Source organism: Saccopteryx bilineata, chromosome 2, assembly GCF_036850765.1.
Source record: "Saccopteryx bilineata isolate mSacBil1 chromosome 2, mSacBil1_pri_phased_curated, whole genome shotgun sequence".
Classification (NCBI taxonomy): domain Eukaryota; kingdom Metazoa; phylum Chordata; class Mammalia; order Chiroptera; family Emballonuridae; genus Saccopteryx; species Saccopteryx bilineata.
Window position 1 is genome coordinate 310,182,723 of NC_089491.1, and position 16,333 is coordinate 310,199,055.

Genomic DNA, 16,333 nt, shown 5'->3' on the forward strand with positions numbered 1-16,333 from the left:
GCAAATGTGGCAAACAACAATAACTCTAGCAGAAGAGCAATTGATTATCATTATTTTATTCTTTCAAATTTTCTATAGGGCCTGACCTGTGGTGGCGCAGTGGATAAAGCGTTGACCTGGAAATGCTGAGGTCGCCGGTTTGAAACCCTGGGCTTGCCTGGTCAAGGCACATATGGGAGTTGATGCTTCCAGCTCCTTCCCCCCTTCTCTCTCTCTCTGTCTCTCCTCTCTCTCTGTCTGTCTGTCTCTCTCTCTCTGTTTCTCCCTCTCCTCTCTAAAATGAATAAATAAAAAATTAAAAAAACAACTAAAAAAAAATTTCTATAGGTTTGAAATGTTTTTTAATTGTATTTAGAAAATTAACTTTAACAGGGTGACATTGATTAATAAGAGTACATAGGTTTCAGGTAAACATTTCTATACCATTTGAACTGTTGATTACGTTGTATACCCATCAACCAAAATCAAATCATTTCCCGTCACCTTATATTTGGTCCTCTTTACTCCCTCCCCTACAGCCCTCTCCCCTACATCTCCCTCCCCCTGGTAACCACGTCACTTTTATCTATGTCCATGAGTTTCAGTTTTGTATCCCACCTATGTGTGAAATCATACAGTTCTTAGCTTTTTCTGATTTACTTATTTCACTCAATAAAATGTTCTCAGGGTCCATCCATGTTGTCATAAATGGCACTATGTCATCATTTCTTATGGCTTAGTAGTATTCCATTGTATATATGTACCATATCTTCTTCATCCAGTTCTCTATCAAGGGGTACTTTGGTTGTTTCCATGTCTTTGACACTGTGAATAATACTGCAATGAACATGGTATGTGTGGGGGGGTGTATTTACATACCATTGTTTCAAGTTTTTGGAGTAGATACCCAATAGAGGGATTGCTGGGTCATATGGTAGTTCTAGTCTTAATTTTTTGAGGAACCACCATACTTTCTTCCATAATGGTTGTACTGATTTGCATTCCCACTAGCAGTGAATAAGGATTCCTTTATCTCCACAGCTTCTCCAATAATTATTACCTGTCTTGTTGATAACAGCCTATCTTTTTACTTATTTATTTATTTATTTATTTATTTATTTATTTATTTTACAGAGACAGAGAGAGAGTCAGAGAGAGATATAGGCAGGGACAGACAGACAGGAACTGAGAGAGATGAGATGCATCAATCATCAGTTTTTTGTGGCATGTGGCGACACCTTAGTTGTTCATTGATTGCTTTCTCATATGTGCCTTGACCATGGGCCTTCAGCAGACCAAGTAACCCCTTGCTCAAGCTAGCGACCATGGGTCCAAGCTGGTGAGCTTTTGCTCAAACCAGATGAGCCCGCGCTCAAGCTGGTGACCTCAGGGTCTCAAACCTGGGTCCTTCTGCATCCCAGTCTGATGCTCTATCCACTGCGCCACCGCCTGGTCAGGTAATAACAGCCTATCTAATAGGTGTGAGGTGGTATCTCTCATTGTAGTTTTGATTTTCATTTCTTGAATGGCTAGTGAAGATGAGCATCTTTTCATATATCTGTTGGCCATTTGTATGTCCTCTTGGAAGAAGTGTCGAGGTCCTCTCCCTATTTTTTTTCTTAAGTGAGAAATGGGGAGGCAGAGTGACAGACTCCTGCTTGTGCCCTGGTTAGGATCCACCTGGCAAGGCCCCTACTGGGTGATGCTCTCTCTGTTTGATCCACTGCTCCATTACCCAGCTATTTTAGCACCTGAAGCAGGCCATGGAACCATTGTCAGCACCCGGGACCAACTTGCTCCAACTGAGCCATGGCTGCAGGAGGAGAAGAGAGAAATAGAGATAGAGAGAAGGGAGAGGGGGAAAGGAATAGATAAGCAGATGATCGCTTCTCCTGTGTGCCCTGACCGGGAAACAAACTCGGGACATTCATACGCCAAGCCTACATTCTACCACTGAGCCAACCAGCCAGGGCCTCTCCTCATTTTTTAATTAGATTGTTTGCTTGTTTGCTGCTGAGCTTTGTGAGTTCTTTGTATATTTTGGATATTAACCCCTTATCAGAGCTATTGCTTGCAAATATCATCTCCCATTTTGTTGACTGCCTATTTGTTTTGTTGTCAGTTTCTTTTGTTGTGCAGAAGCTTTTTAGTTTACTATAGTGCCATTCATTTATTTTTGCCTTTACTTCCCTAGCCTTTGAGGTTTGAAAGGTGCTGAGCATAGCTTGGTTGATTCAAGCATCGGCCCCATATAGAGTTGCCGGGTGAATCCCAGTCAGGGGGCATGTGGGAGTCTGTCTCTCTATCTCCCCTTCTCTACTTCAATTAATTAATTAATTAAAAAGTTGAGAAAAATAAAGTGAAAACAAATAAACAATCAAAGCCTTCACTCAGGCCTTTTTTGGTCCTATAACTGCAGTGTAATTAACTTTCCACACTTGAGTTCAAATAGAAGTTTTTAAAAGCAACACCCCCTCACATTAACATCAGAAAATCCTTTTTTTTTTTTAAAGATTTTATTCATTGATTCTACAGAGAGAGGAGGAGGTATGAGAAGTATGAACTCATAGCTGATTCACTTTAGTTGTTCATTGATTGCTTGTTGTATGTGCCTTGACTGGGCAGGGCCAGGGTTATGAACCAGCAACCTCAGTGTTCTAGGTCGATGTTTTATCCACTGCGCCACCACAGGTCAGGTCATCAGAAAATCCTTTTGATAATAAAAAAGGAATTCAAAAAATTGAATCAATAACATGTACACATCAGCAGGGCCTGACAGAAAAAAAGGGTAATAGGATATGGGGTCTTGTGGGGGTGGGGAGGTTGTTTTGTTTAGCTTTTAAAGTATTGATGTTAAAATGTTGTTTAAGAAAAGTGTTATTCCTCCAGTCATACAATCTTCAACTTCCTATAGGTTTAAATGACAGAAATTAGAGAGAACTGTAACTGAATGCTAGACATTTATTTTCACACGCACACACACAAAATATAATCCTGTTGTCACATATCACCAAGGAGCCTAACAGAACTCATTTCCTTTCAGTCCATCTCTTACCTCAAGACTAAAACATACTATCTAGCCTTCAGAGCAACATCTTGGAATTATATCCAGAATGGGTAAAGGTAATAAAACTGATTTTCTGTCACAGAAGCAATTAGCCTGCTTATGTTTTGGTCAAGTCCATTTTCATCAATTATTCTGCCATCTATTGGTAATTTTCAGTAACATATGAGAACCTAGGAAGGAGCCTATGAGCTCTGGGAGCCAACCTCTTTTCAACATCAAAGCACCAGGAGAAATGTCATCATTCAGGAGAGGATTAAGCCTCCTCCCTTCCTAAGAACGGATGAGAGAGAAGTATGATTCATTCACTTCACTGCATGTTCTATTTTCATTTTCCCTTGTTTCAAACATTTACAGATTATGTGCCAGATTAAGTATTAAAGATATAAAAATATACTTAAAGAACTCACAACCTAGGGCCCTGGCCGGTTGGCTCAGCAGTAGAGCGTCGGCCTAGCGTGCGGAGGACCCGGGTTCGATTCCCGGCCGGGGCACACAGGAGAAGCGCCCATTTGCTTCTCCACCCCTCCGCCGCGCTTTCCTCACTGTCTCTCTCTTCCCCTCCCGCAGCCAAGGCTCCATTGGAGCAAAGATGGCCCGGGCGCTGGGCATGGCTCTGTGGCCTCTGCCTCAGGCGCTAGAGTGGCTCTGGTCGCAATATGGCGACACCCAGGATGGGCAGAGCATCGCCCCCTGGGGGGCAGAGCACCGCCCCTGGTGGGCGTGCCGGGTGGATCCCGGTGGGGCGCATGCGGGAGTCTGTCTGACTGTCTCTCCCTGTTTCCAGCTTCAGAAAAATGAAAAAAAAAAAAAAACAAAAAAAAAAAGAAAAAAAAAAAAAAAAAGAACTCACAACCTAATGCAGTGGTTCTCTAAGTGTGCACCAAGGCACACTGGCATACCCTAGAAGATTTCCAGGTGCGCCCTATGGTATTCCAGAGAAATATGTGCCTATTGGAGGCCAAAAACCAATAAGGTTTTTGGAGTTTAGATTTTTGGGGGACAGAGGTATGGGGAATTGGCTGTAAGCTGACAGTCTGCCCAACATCCCACCTCACTTGCCTGATTAGGTTGCATAAGGCTGTTAAGCTGTGGTGCTGGATTGTTTACACTACCCCCCATGTTCCCCAGAAAGACTAGAGGCAAGTTTCTTCTATCCTTTGTTTGGTGTAAAGTTAAGATGATATGTATGGTGAGGGTTTTCTGCACTCAACACAATTAAGAGTAAAAAGAGAGGAATTCTTCAATGTATTGATGAGGAAATGAGAGTTTGCCTTGCAAATATATGCCCAAACATTGAAGAAATTGCTAGGACACATCAGGCTCATGTTTCTCATAAACACAAAAACGAAAAAACTTAACACATTCGTGTCAGGACCTGCCAAATTTACTAAATCTTACTAAGAATGTATCTATATATATAAAAAGATAACTTTTTGTCTTTTTACATTTTTAACCCCTATTTTTTACAAATTTTAAAAAGCATAACTCAAAAAATGTAACATAAAAATGCTTTTTAATGTCAGAATAAATTTAATTTTGTCGTATTTATTTTGTTTAACTACCATAAAAGCATACTTGAATTTATAATTTTCTCTTTAATATTTGACTTAATTATTATAACATATTTCTCAGAAATTTGTATATAGTGCGCCTACAATTATTTGTAGGATTTTAAATGTGCCCCGACTTCAAAATGTTTGAGAACCACTGACCTAGTGGATAACCAAATAAACAAGTAAATAAGAGAGAATGGATAAGGGAAGTTTGAGTAGATGTACTTGTTCCTATTCCTTTTTCTAATACAATGAAAAACCCTGAACACTGCATATATTGTAAAACAAACAGAAAGGACTCTAAAAGATAGAGAAAAAGAGAAAGACCAGCTAGAGACCTCAGACCCAAAGAACTACACAGTGGTAGTTTCTTGGGTTTTCTTTTTGCCTCATATATCCCAGACTTGGAGCTGAAGAAGCCAGCAACCTAGAAATGCCAATGAATACAACCAAACAAAAAAAAATAAAAGCATGCTCTCTCCAGCCAAAAGATCAGAAAAGAGGCAGCCTAGCAAAGTAGAAAACTTAAATAATAACCATTCTACTCCAGCCAAACATCTTAGAAAGAACAGTGGATTGCCCCTACCCATACCAGCAAAGGTTGAATAGGATTCTAGATTTCTACTCTCATCAGGCCTGTAAAGAGGTGTTCTTACCCTTCATGGCTGGACTGGTACCTAAAGAGACCTAGTAGAGAGTTAGTACGTTCACCAACAGCATGTGATAACAAGGCCACCCACATTCCCCAGTCAGTGGAGGCCACGTAGGAGCCCCTCCCCTCAGGTGTAAACAGAGACCAAGTGGCTAACCTGGATTCTACTCCTACCTGGCTATAACAAGGCACCCCCACACACTTCCTCTGCCTGAGGATTATCAGAGAAAGCCAACTAAAACAGGAGCGTTAAATACGATCCAGCATCCAAAATATCCAGGTTTTAGTTTAAAAGCACTCATCACACCAAGAAGAAGATCCCAACTGAATGAAAACAAACAACACCTAGTTGACAAGATGTTAAAATTATCTGACAAAGATTTTAAAGCAGTCATTATAAAAATGTTTCAAAAGGCAATTACCAACATGTTTAAACAAAAAATTTAAAAGGTCCCAGCAAAGAAATAGAAGCTATAAAGAATAACTAAATGGAAATTTTAGAAATAAAAAATACAACAAACAAACCCTCAGAGGACAGGCTCAACAGCAGAGTGGCGGACAGAGGAAAGTATCAGTGAACAAGATAAAACAACAGAAACTACTTGATATGAAGAGTCGAAATAGAATGGAAAAAAGTAATAGCAGAGTCAGGGATTTGCAAGATTATAACAAAGATCTAACATTTGTGTCATTGGGTTCCCAGAAGGAAAAGAGAAAAAGAACAGGACTGAAAAAAACTGCTGTAAAATATAAGGCTGAGCTGGCAAGCGGGGCCTGGCGGCCATGGCCAAGGTTGTGCAGCCCTATCCTCCTCCCCACTGCTCTCCTTTCTCTACTTGCCGACGATGTCTACCTGCAGAGCCTGGCTAGGAAAATCTGCTCCCAGCCCAGCCTGGAGCCACAGAAGTGTAAACTGGTTGGCAAAACTTAAGGCTCAGAAGCTGCCAGCCCCCAATAAAAGGATAGGAAGAGAGCACAGAGGAAATCCCAGGAGAGAGAGGAGAAGGTTGCAGAGCCCAAGGCCTGGGCACTGACAGAGAAGTCTCGGGCAGCCTCGGGGCCAGAAAACTGGGATCAGCTAAGGAGAGAAAGGTCTCCAGCTCAACAGGGTCCCCTGCAGATAGACTGGCCACAGAGCCTGACTCTTTCTTTCCCTCGGATGTTCTGCAGCAACGAGTGCATAAGAAGATACAGGAGACCTGGAGCCAGGGCAGCACCAAAAAGCTGTCTGCTGCCACTTTGGAGAAAAGACGGCTGAGAAAGCAGAAGCTGGACCGGAAGAAGAGGAAGTGAAAGGAGCTGAGAGCCAAAGAGAAAGCTGCAGAGCCACTGCCTGATGTACCCTGCAAGGCGGAGTGGGGACAGCTGGGGCTGTTCTTCAACAAGGTGGAAGTGAGCGAGAAGAAGCTGGCCATCAAGGTTCGTGCAGAAAGTAGAAGCTGAAGGGGAAACTGACTCAACTGATGGGGAAGGACTACCAAGAGCTGCTGCAACAGCTGCTGGAACAGTTGAAGGCGCCACAGAGCCAACTGGAGGAGCTGCGGAAGCAGGATGTGGAGATGCCCAGCTCAAAAGCAAGATTCAGTGAACCAAAGTGCTGGACAAGGCCGAGGTTATGAGGATCCACAATGACCATGAGCACATGTTGCAAGAGGCCCTGAAGCGCAAGGAGACGTGAGGGCTGCAAGTGGGAGAAGCATACCGCCCACGTGGTGGAGAAGATACAGCAGCAGCAGGACCAGCAGCACCAGAACCTGTGCAAGAAGGTGGCCAAGGAAGAGCAGTGCCTGGAGAAGGTCAGCAGGAAGGGCCAGATCCTGCCCAAGGACCTGGAGAGGGCTGGCCTGGCCTGAGGGCCAGCTGACGGATATCCTGATTACTCCCGGATCTGGGCACCTTTTCCACTGTGGCTGCACAAGTGGCTCCTTAAGTCAAGGCTTTAGGAGAACCTGCAAGCCTTGTGATTCTGGGCAAGTCCCCAGTCTGTGCATACTCGGGCTCCTCCACCTAAAGTGCACCGCTGTCACACACAGAGCTTATATACAAAAGAGATCATTGTTGAGAATAGAGGCCCAGATCTTTCAGGCCTGGGGAAGGGGTGAAGCAGATCCTGGCTCCAGTTTTCTCTTATGATGCCAGAAAGCCCCACAAAGTTTGCAGGGTGAAGGACAAGGGAGTAGTGTGAAGGGCATGGCGACTTGAGGGAGCACTTCACTAGCCCCTCTCATGTTCATAGGAGCATAAAGGGAATGGTCTTGGTGACTGCCGATGTCAGTCCAAAACTCACTTGAAAGGGATGAAAATCCAACTCCCAAGCAGAAGGTGGAGCTGATGGCCCAGGTCACTGGGAGAAGGAGGCAACCTCAGGCATGACTGCAATTGAATTATTTCAAGTTTATTTGTAAGAAGGGTAAAAATTAGGCCCTGGCCTGTTGGCTCAGTGGTAGAGCGTCAGCCTGGTGTGCGGGAGTCCTGGGTTCAATTCCCGGCCAGGGCACACAGGAGAAGTGCCCATCTGCTTCTCCAGCCCTCCCCCTCTCCTCCCTCTCTGTCTCTCTCTTCCCCTCTCGCAGCCAGAGCTCCATTGGAGCAAAGTTGGCCTGGGCGCTGAGGATGGCTCCATGGCCTCTGCCTCAGGCACTGGATTGGCTCTGGTTGCAACAGAGCAACACCCCAGATGGGCAGAGCATTGCCCCCTAGTGGGCATGCTGGGTGGATCCCGGTCGGGCACATGTGGGAGTCTGTCTGACTGCCTTCCCCTTTTCAACTTCAGAAAAATACACAAAAAAAAATTAGTGAGGGGGAAATCTTAGAAAGAATTTTGTAGATTTAGATAAAATTACCGTAAAAGTCATATGGGAAGGCAAAGGAACTAGAATAGTTAAAAATAAATTTTGAAAAAGAAGAATTAACTGGGAGGAATCAGCTTAACCCATTTTATTCGAGACTTCACCGAAACTTATTAAAAGACTGCAGCAGTCAACATCGTAGGGTATTGGTCCTGTTCTGTCTCAGCAGCTGTCAGCAGGGAGATCATGAGCCATTGACTCCTCTGGAGCAGATAGAAGGACAATACAACTCTCACCAAAGGACCAAGCACACAGGCACCATGGGACAGTGTTGGTCAGCCAATGCTGAGGATGCTTGGGAAGGAATTCAGTGAGGTGGAGAGGGCCATCCAGATGTTCATCTAGAACTTCCAACAGTACTCAGTAGAGGTTGGGAAGAAAATGCTGACCCCCTCCAAGCTACAGGCCCTGGTGACCCAGAAGCTGCCTCACCTCAGGCCAAGCAGCTGTGGGCTGGAAGAGAGACTTGCTAACCTCAGTACCTGTAAAGCCTCTAAACTGAAGTCTGGCAGTTTCTGGGAGCAGACTGGAGAAGCAGGCAAGCATTTGAAGCTGAAGAGCCATGTCTGGGGAAGCTGAGAACTTTCTCCTGGAATTCTTGGAGGGATGTTGGGGGAAAAAGAACCTTAGAGACTGTGGGGCTGGAAATCAAACTTCTGTCTTTACCATTACCACACTGTTCCTCTGCCTGCATCTGTATCACCTCTGCAAGGTTCAAGTTCATAACAGCCCTTTTGGGAGCCTCTGCACTTCACCCCTCAGAGTTCTGTGGAGCTAATGGGTCCAGGAATCCCCACCAGAGGGAGGCTCAGGGGGAGCTTTGGGCCAGGGATGGATGTAATAGGGTAAGGATAGTGTAAGAACCACACCATTTGGTAGTGGGTGCAGGTAACGAGAAAGTTGGGTTATGAGAAATTATTTGAAAGGGGTTGGGAATAGGGCTAGATATTTGGTATTAAAAAAGGTCTCTAAGGGCCCTGGCTGATTAGCGTAGTTAGTGCGTCATCCTGAAACACCAAGATTGTGGGTTTGATACCCAGTCAGGGCACATTCAAACTTTTTCTCTCTTGCTTCCTCTGAACCTACCCCTCCTAATGTTTTCCCCAACCCAAACTAACTAGCTGTCTGTCCAATATCTGCCTGCCTCCAGCTCTGCCCCAGCCACCTCCTAGGACTGTCTTTGGACTGAAGCAGGGGAAATAAGAGATGATGAGGGACAGGCTAAAAAGGGTGTGACCTTGGGGGTAAGAAGACCAATGCTTGGACATTTAAAGAATGATGGTTGTTTTGTATCATTTGATTAATAAAAAATGAAAAAAGTGGTGAGGAAAGTTGGTGGGATATTATCAGAAGGATAAATACACAGATCAATGAAATAGAATAGAGGACCCACACAAATGTGCCAAACTGATTTTTTTTTTTTTTTACAAATGTGCAAAAGCAATTGAATGGAAGAATAGTGCTTATTTTCATTTTCAATAATTATTTTTTTAATTTTTACTTATTGATTTGACTTAGAAAAAAGAAACAGATTTGTTGTTTACTCATTTATGTATTCATTGCTTGTTCCTTTTATTTACTTACATTTTAGAAAGGAGAGAGAAAAAGAGAGAGAGGAGAGAAGGAAGGGGGAGAGCAGGAAGCATCGACTCTCATATGTGCCTTGACTGGGCAAGCCCAGGGTTTCAGTCCGCAACCTCAGTGTTCCAGGTCAATATTTTTATCCACTGTGCCACCACAGATCAGGCCTCATTGGTTGTTTCTTGTATGTACCCTGGCTGGGGATCAAACTCACAACCTTGGTGAATTGGATGACACTAACCAACTGAGCTACCAGGCCAGGGCCAAGAATAGTTTTTTTAAATATACATTGCAAACGAAATTGAACAGTCATAGGCAAACAAACAGAAATTCTTCACCTCAGTCTCAGACATTATGCAAAAACTAACTCAAAGCAAATCCCCAACTTAAATGTGAAGCGTAAAACTTTTAGAAGGGCTAGACAAAGATTTGACACGAAAAGCATTATCTGTAAAAATAAAAACTGATACAACAGATTTCATTAAAATTTAAACATTTGCTCTGGAAAAGACTCTGTTAGGAGGATGAAAAGACAAGCTAGTGATTGGGAGAAAATATATGCAAACCACATACCTAAGAAAGGACTATTATCTAAAATAAATAAAGAACTCTCAAAGTCCACAGGGAAAAAAAAAACAAACCAATGAAAAAATGGTCAAAAGATATGAAGGGACATTTCACCAAAATGAGTAACAGCTAGCAAACAAGCACATTAGCCATTAAGGAAATACAAATTGAAACCACAATTACATATCACTACATATTCTACATGGCTAGGATAAAAAATAATGACAATATCAAATTCTGGTAAAAATAATGCCAAAAGCCAGATCATTCATACATTGCTCATGGGAATGTAAAATGATAAGCTACTCTGGAAAACAGTTTGGCAGTTTTTTTGTTTTTTGGTTTTTTTACAGAGACAGAGAGTCAGAGAGAGGGATAAATAGAGAGAGACAGATAGGAACGGAGAGAGATGAGAAGCATCAATCATTAGTTTTTGTTGCAACACCTTAGATGTTCATTGATTGCTTTCTCATATGTGCCTTGACCATGGGGCTACAGCAGACCGAGTAACCCCTTGCTCGAGCCAGCAACCTTGGGTCCAAGCTGGTGAGCTTTGCTCAAACCAGATGAGCCCATGCTCAAGCTGGCGACCTTGGGGTCTTGAACCTGGGTTCTCTGCATCCCAGTTTGATGCTCTATCCACTGCACCACTGCCTGGTCAGGCTTGGCAGTTTATTTTTAAAAAACTAAATATACAATTTTCATATTTCACTCCAGGGCATTTATCCCAGAGAAATAAAAATGAACTTTCAAACAAAACCTGTACACAAATGTTTATTGCAGCCTGACCTGTGGTGGCGCAGTGGATAGAGCGTCGACCTGGAAATGCTGAGGTCGCCGGTTCGAAACCCTGGGCTTGCCTGGTCAAGGCACATATGGGAGTTGATGCTTCCAGCTCCTCCCCCCTGTCTCTCTCTCCTCTCTCTCTCTCTTTCTCTCCTCTCTAAAGTGAATAAATAAAAGTAAAAAAATAAAATAAAATAAAATAAAAATGTTTATTGCAGATATATTAATAGCCAAAAACTGGAAATAAGGCAGATGTCCTTCAACAGGTGAATAAAGAAATTGTGGTACATCTCTCCCCAATAAAAAGGAGTAAATAATAGACACACACATAACGTGGGTGAATCTCCACAGAAAAATGCTGAGTGAAAAACCCCCAATCCCCAAAGGTTACATTTATAACCTGTTTATATACATTCTTGAAATGAAAAAATTATAGAAATGGAGACCAGATTAGTTATTGCTAGCTGTTAAGGTGGGGATGTGGCAACATGAGGTATCTTTCAAATGGAAATGTCCTGTATCTTGATGTATCAATGTCAATATCTTGGTTGTAACACTGTACAATAGTTTCCCAGATGTTACCACAGGAGGAAGCTGGGAAAAGGGCATTCAGATGTCTCTTTATTATTACTTACAACTACATGTAAATCTATAATTATGTTAAAATAATTTTAATTTATGTTTAATGGGTATACAGTCTCACTTTTGAAAGATGAAAAGAGTTCTGAAGATTGACTGCACAACAGTATGAATGTAATGAATGTACTTAACACTACTGAACTGTACATTTAAAAATGTTAAAATAGTAAGTAAAAAGCCCTAGCTGTGTAGCTTAGTTGTTTAGAGCATTGTCCCAATACACCAAAGTCAGGGGTCAAATCCTGGTCAAGGTGCACAAGAATCAACCAATGAATGCATAAATAAGTGGAACAACAAATCAGTGTTTCTCTCTCTCCCTCCCTCTATTTCTAAAATCAGTAAGTAAATTTTTTAAAATGTCAAGATAGTAAATTTTACCTGACCAGTGGTGGGGCAGTGGATAGAGTGTCAACCAGAAATGCTGAGGGCAGGTTCACCAGCTTGAGCACAGGGTCACCAACTTGAGCATGGGATTGTAGATGTGATCCCATGGTCACTGGCTTGAGCCCAAAGGTCTCTGGCTTGAAATCCAAGGTTGCTGGCTTGAGGAAGGGGTCATTGGGCTCAGCTGGACCCCCCCTTCCCCATCAAGGCATGTATGAGAAGCAATCAATGAACAACTAAAATGCAGCAACTATAAGTTGATGCTTCTCATCTCTCTCCCTTCCTGTCTGTCCATCTCTCTCTCTGTCTCTCTCAAAAAAAGTAAATTTTGTGCAACTGTATTTTACCACAATTAAGTACCATTGTAAACTCAGATTTAAACATATACAAATTCAATCATATGCTGCTTTCAAGAGACACATCTAAGCTGCAAGGACTAAAGTAGATGCAAAGTGAAAGGTTGGAAAATGATTCTCCAAGCAAATAATATCCAAAGAAAAGCAGGTGTAGACATACTGATATCTGACAATGCTGACTTCAAGACAACAAAAGTAACCAAAGACAAAGATTGACATTTCATAATGTTAAAGGAGACACTGTATCAAGAAGACATAACACTTCTTAATATATATGCACCAAACCAGGAAGGATCAAAATATATAAGACATCTAATTGATATAAAAATAGGAGCAGACAAAAACACGTTCATACTTGGAGATTTCAACACACCATTGATAGCTTTAGATAGATGATTCAAACAGAAAATCAATAAAGAAATATCAGCCTTAAATGACACTCTGGATCAAATGGACATAATAGACACTTAAAGGACATTTCATACCAAAATGTCAGATTATACATTCTTCTACAGTGTGCATGGAACATTCTCAAAGATAGACCATATATTAGGCCACAAAACTACCATCAACAAATTCAGGAAGATTGAAATTATACCAAGCATAGTTTCTGAAATTAAAATTCAACTTTGAAATTAGAATTCAACTATTAAAAAGAAGTAAAGAAACCTACAAAAGTGTGGCAATTAAACAACATACTTCTAAAAAATAACTTGATCAAAGAAGAAATAAAAGTAGTAATTAAAAGATCTATACAGATAAATGAAAATGACAACATGACATATCAAATTTTCTGGGATGCAGCAAAAGCAGAAACAAGAGGAAAGTTTATATCATTACTGCCTTATATCAAAAAACAAGAGAGATTCCAAGTAAACAACCTAACATCACACCTTAAGGAACGAGAAAAGGAAGGACAAAGTCAACCCAAAGTTTGCAGAATAAAGGAAATAGTAAAAATTAGAGCAGAACTAAGTGGAATAGAGAACAAAAAAACTATAGAAAAAAATTAATACAACAATGAGCTGGTTCTTTGAAAAGATCAGTAAAATTGACAAACCCCTAGCTAAATTCACTAAGGAAAATGAGAAAGGTTGCATATAAACAAAATCCAAAATGAAAGAGAAAAAGTTACTACACATAGCATAGGTATACAAAAGATCATAGTAAAATAGTATGAAAGATTACATGTCACCAAATTCAAAAATCTAGAGGAAACGGATAAATTCCCAGAACTATATAATCTTCCTATACTGAGTCACAAAGAAGTGGAAAACCTAAATAGACCTATAAGCTGGGAGGAAATACAAAGAACTATCAAAAACCTCCCCAAAAACAAAAGTCCAGGACCAGATGACTACACTAGTGAATTCTACCAAACATTCAAAGATTTGGTACCTATTCTTCTTAAAGTCTTCCAAAAAATAGAAGAAGCAGTACTCTCTAACACATTTTATGAAGCCAACATAACACTTATGTGAAAACTTTGCAAGAACAACACACAAAACGATAATTACACACTAATATCTCTAATTAATACAGATGCAAAAATCCCAAACAAAATACTAGCAAATTGAATATAACAATACATTAAAAAATAATACATCACAATCAAGTGGGATTCATTCCAGAAGCACAAGGATGGTTCAGCATACAGAAATTGACCAATGTAATACACCACATCAACAAAACAAACAACAAAAATCATATGATTCTATCAATAGATGCAGAAAAATGTTTTATAATATATGCCTTTATGTTTAAAACACTCAATAAAATCAGAATAGAAGAAAAATACCTCAACATAATAAAGACCATATATGACAGACCATCAGCTAATATCATACTAAACAGTTAAAAACTGAAAGCTTTTCCTCTAAAATCAGGAACAAGATAGGGCTGCCCACTTTTTCCACTCTTATTGAACATAGTTCCGGAAGTTTTAGCCAGAGCAATCAGGCAACAGAAAGAAATAAAATACATCTATATGGGGATAGAAGAAGTAAAGGTATCACTTTTTGCAGATGACATGATCGTGTATATAGACTCCACCAAAAAACAATTAGAAACAATAAATCATTACAGTACAGTAGCAGGATCCAAAATCAACGTACAAACGTCCACTGCTTTCTTATATGCCAATGATGAAACATCAGACAATAAACTCAAAATAACAATTCCTTTTACAATTGCAACAAAAAATACCTAGGAATAAACTTAACAAAGGATGTGAAGGACCTATATACTGAAAACTAAAAAACATTATTGAAAGAAATTGAAAAAGACACAATGAAATGGAGAAATATTCCATGTTCATGGATTTGGAAAAACATAGTTAAACATAGTTAAAATGGCATATTACCCAAATCAATATACAAATTTAATGCAATCTCCATTAAAATTCCAATGTCATTTTTTTAAATAAATAGAACAAAAAATTACTAGGTCTGTATGGAATCCGAAAAAAACTCGAATAGCCAAAATAATCCTGAGGAAAAAGAATGAAGTCAGAGGTATCCCACTACTTGACTTCAAATTATACTGTAGACCCACCATAATCGAAACAACATGATATTGACAGAAGAACAGACATACAGACCAATTGAAACAGAATCAAGAGCCCAGAAATAAAACTGCATATATATGTACAAATTATCTTCAACAAAGGAGCCAAAACACACAATGGAGAAAAGAAAGCCTCTTCAATAAATTATGCTGGGATAATTGGAAAACTACATGCAAAAGAATGAAACTTGACTATAGTTCATTCTCCTGCATAAAAATAATTTCAAAATGGATCAAAGACCTAAATATAAGATCTGAAACAATAAATTGGCCCTGGCCAGTTGGCTCAGTGGTAGAGCGTCAGCCTAGCATGCAGGAGTCCAGGTTCGATTCCCGGCCAGGGCACACAGGAGAAGCGCCCATCTGCTTCTCCACTCCTCCCCCTCTCCTTCTTCTCTGTCTCTCTCTTCCCCTCCCTCAGCTGAGGCTCCATTGGAGCAAAGATGGCCCAGGCGCTGAGGATGGCTCTGTGGCCTCTGCCTCAGGTGCTAGGATGGCTCTGGATGCAACAGAGCGATGCCCCAGAGGGGCAGAGCATCGCCCCCTGGTAGGCATGCCGGGTGGATCCCGGTCGGGCGCATGCGGGAGTCTGTCTGACTGCCTCCCCGTTTCCAGCTTCGGAAAAGTGCAAAAAAAAAAATGCAAAAAAAAAGAAACAATAAATTACATAGAAGAAAACATAAGCGCTAAACTCTGGACCTTGCCGTAGAGAACAATGTATGAATTTGACCCCAAAAGCAAGGGAAATAAAGGCAAAAATAAATGAATGGGACTATATCAAATTAAAAGTTTCTGCACAGTAAAAGAAACTGACAACAAAATAAGCAGCCAACTAAATGGGAGATGATATTTGCAAACAACAGCTCCAATAAGGGGTTAACATCCAAAATATAAAAAGAACCCACAAAGCTCAGCAACAAACAAGCAAACAATCCAATTAAGAAATGTGGAAAGGGCCCTGGCCGGTTGGCTCAGCGGTAGAGCGTCGGCCTGGCATGCGGGGGACCCGGGTTAGATTCCCGGCCAGGGCACACAGGAGAAGCGCCCATTTGCTTCTCCACCCCCACCCCCCTCCTTCCTCTCTGTCTCTCTCTTCCCCTCCCACAGCCAAGGCTCCATTGGAGCAAAGATGGCCCGGGCGCTGGGGATGGCTCCTTGGCCTCTGCCCAAGGCGCTAGAGTGGCTCTGGTCCCGGCAGAGCGACGCCCCGGAGGGGCAGAGCATCGCTCCCTGGTGGGCAGAGCGTCGCCCCTGGTGGGCGTGCCGGGTGGATCCTGGTCGGGCGCATGCGGGAGTCTGTCTGACTGTCTCTCCCCATTTCCAGCTTCAGAAAAATACAAAAAAAAAAAAAAAGA

At 41.5% G+C, this 16,333-nt stretch overlaps 2 pseudogenes; both read left to right on the plus strand.

Annotated features, from left to right (window-relative positions):
- Nucleotides 1-5,858: 5,858 nt before the first annotated feature.
- Nucleotides 5,859-7,104, plus strand: LOC136324409 (surfeit locus protein 6 pseudogene; annotated as a pseudogene).
- Nucleotides 7,105-8,360: 1,256 nt separating this feature from the next.
- On the plus strand, nt 8,361-8,679 carry LOC136323350 (protein S100-A14 pseudogene; annotated as a pseudogene).
- Nucleotides 8,680-16,333: the final 7,654 nt, after the last annotated feature.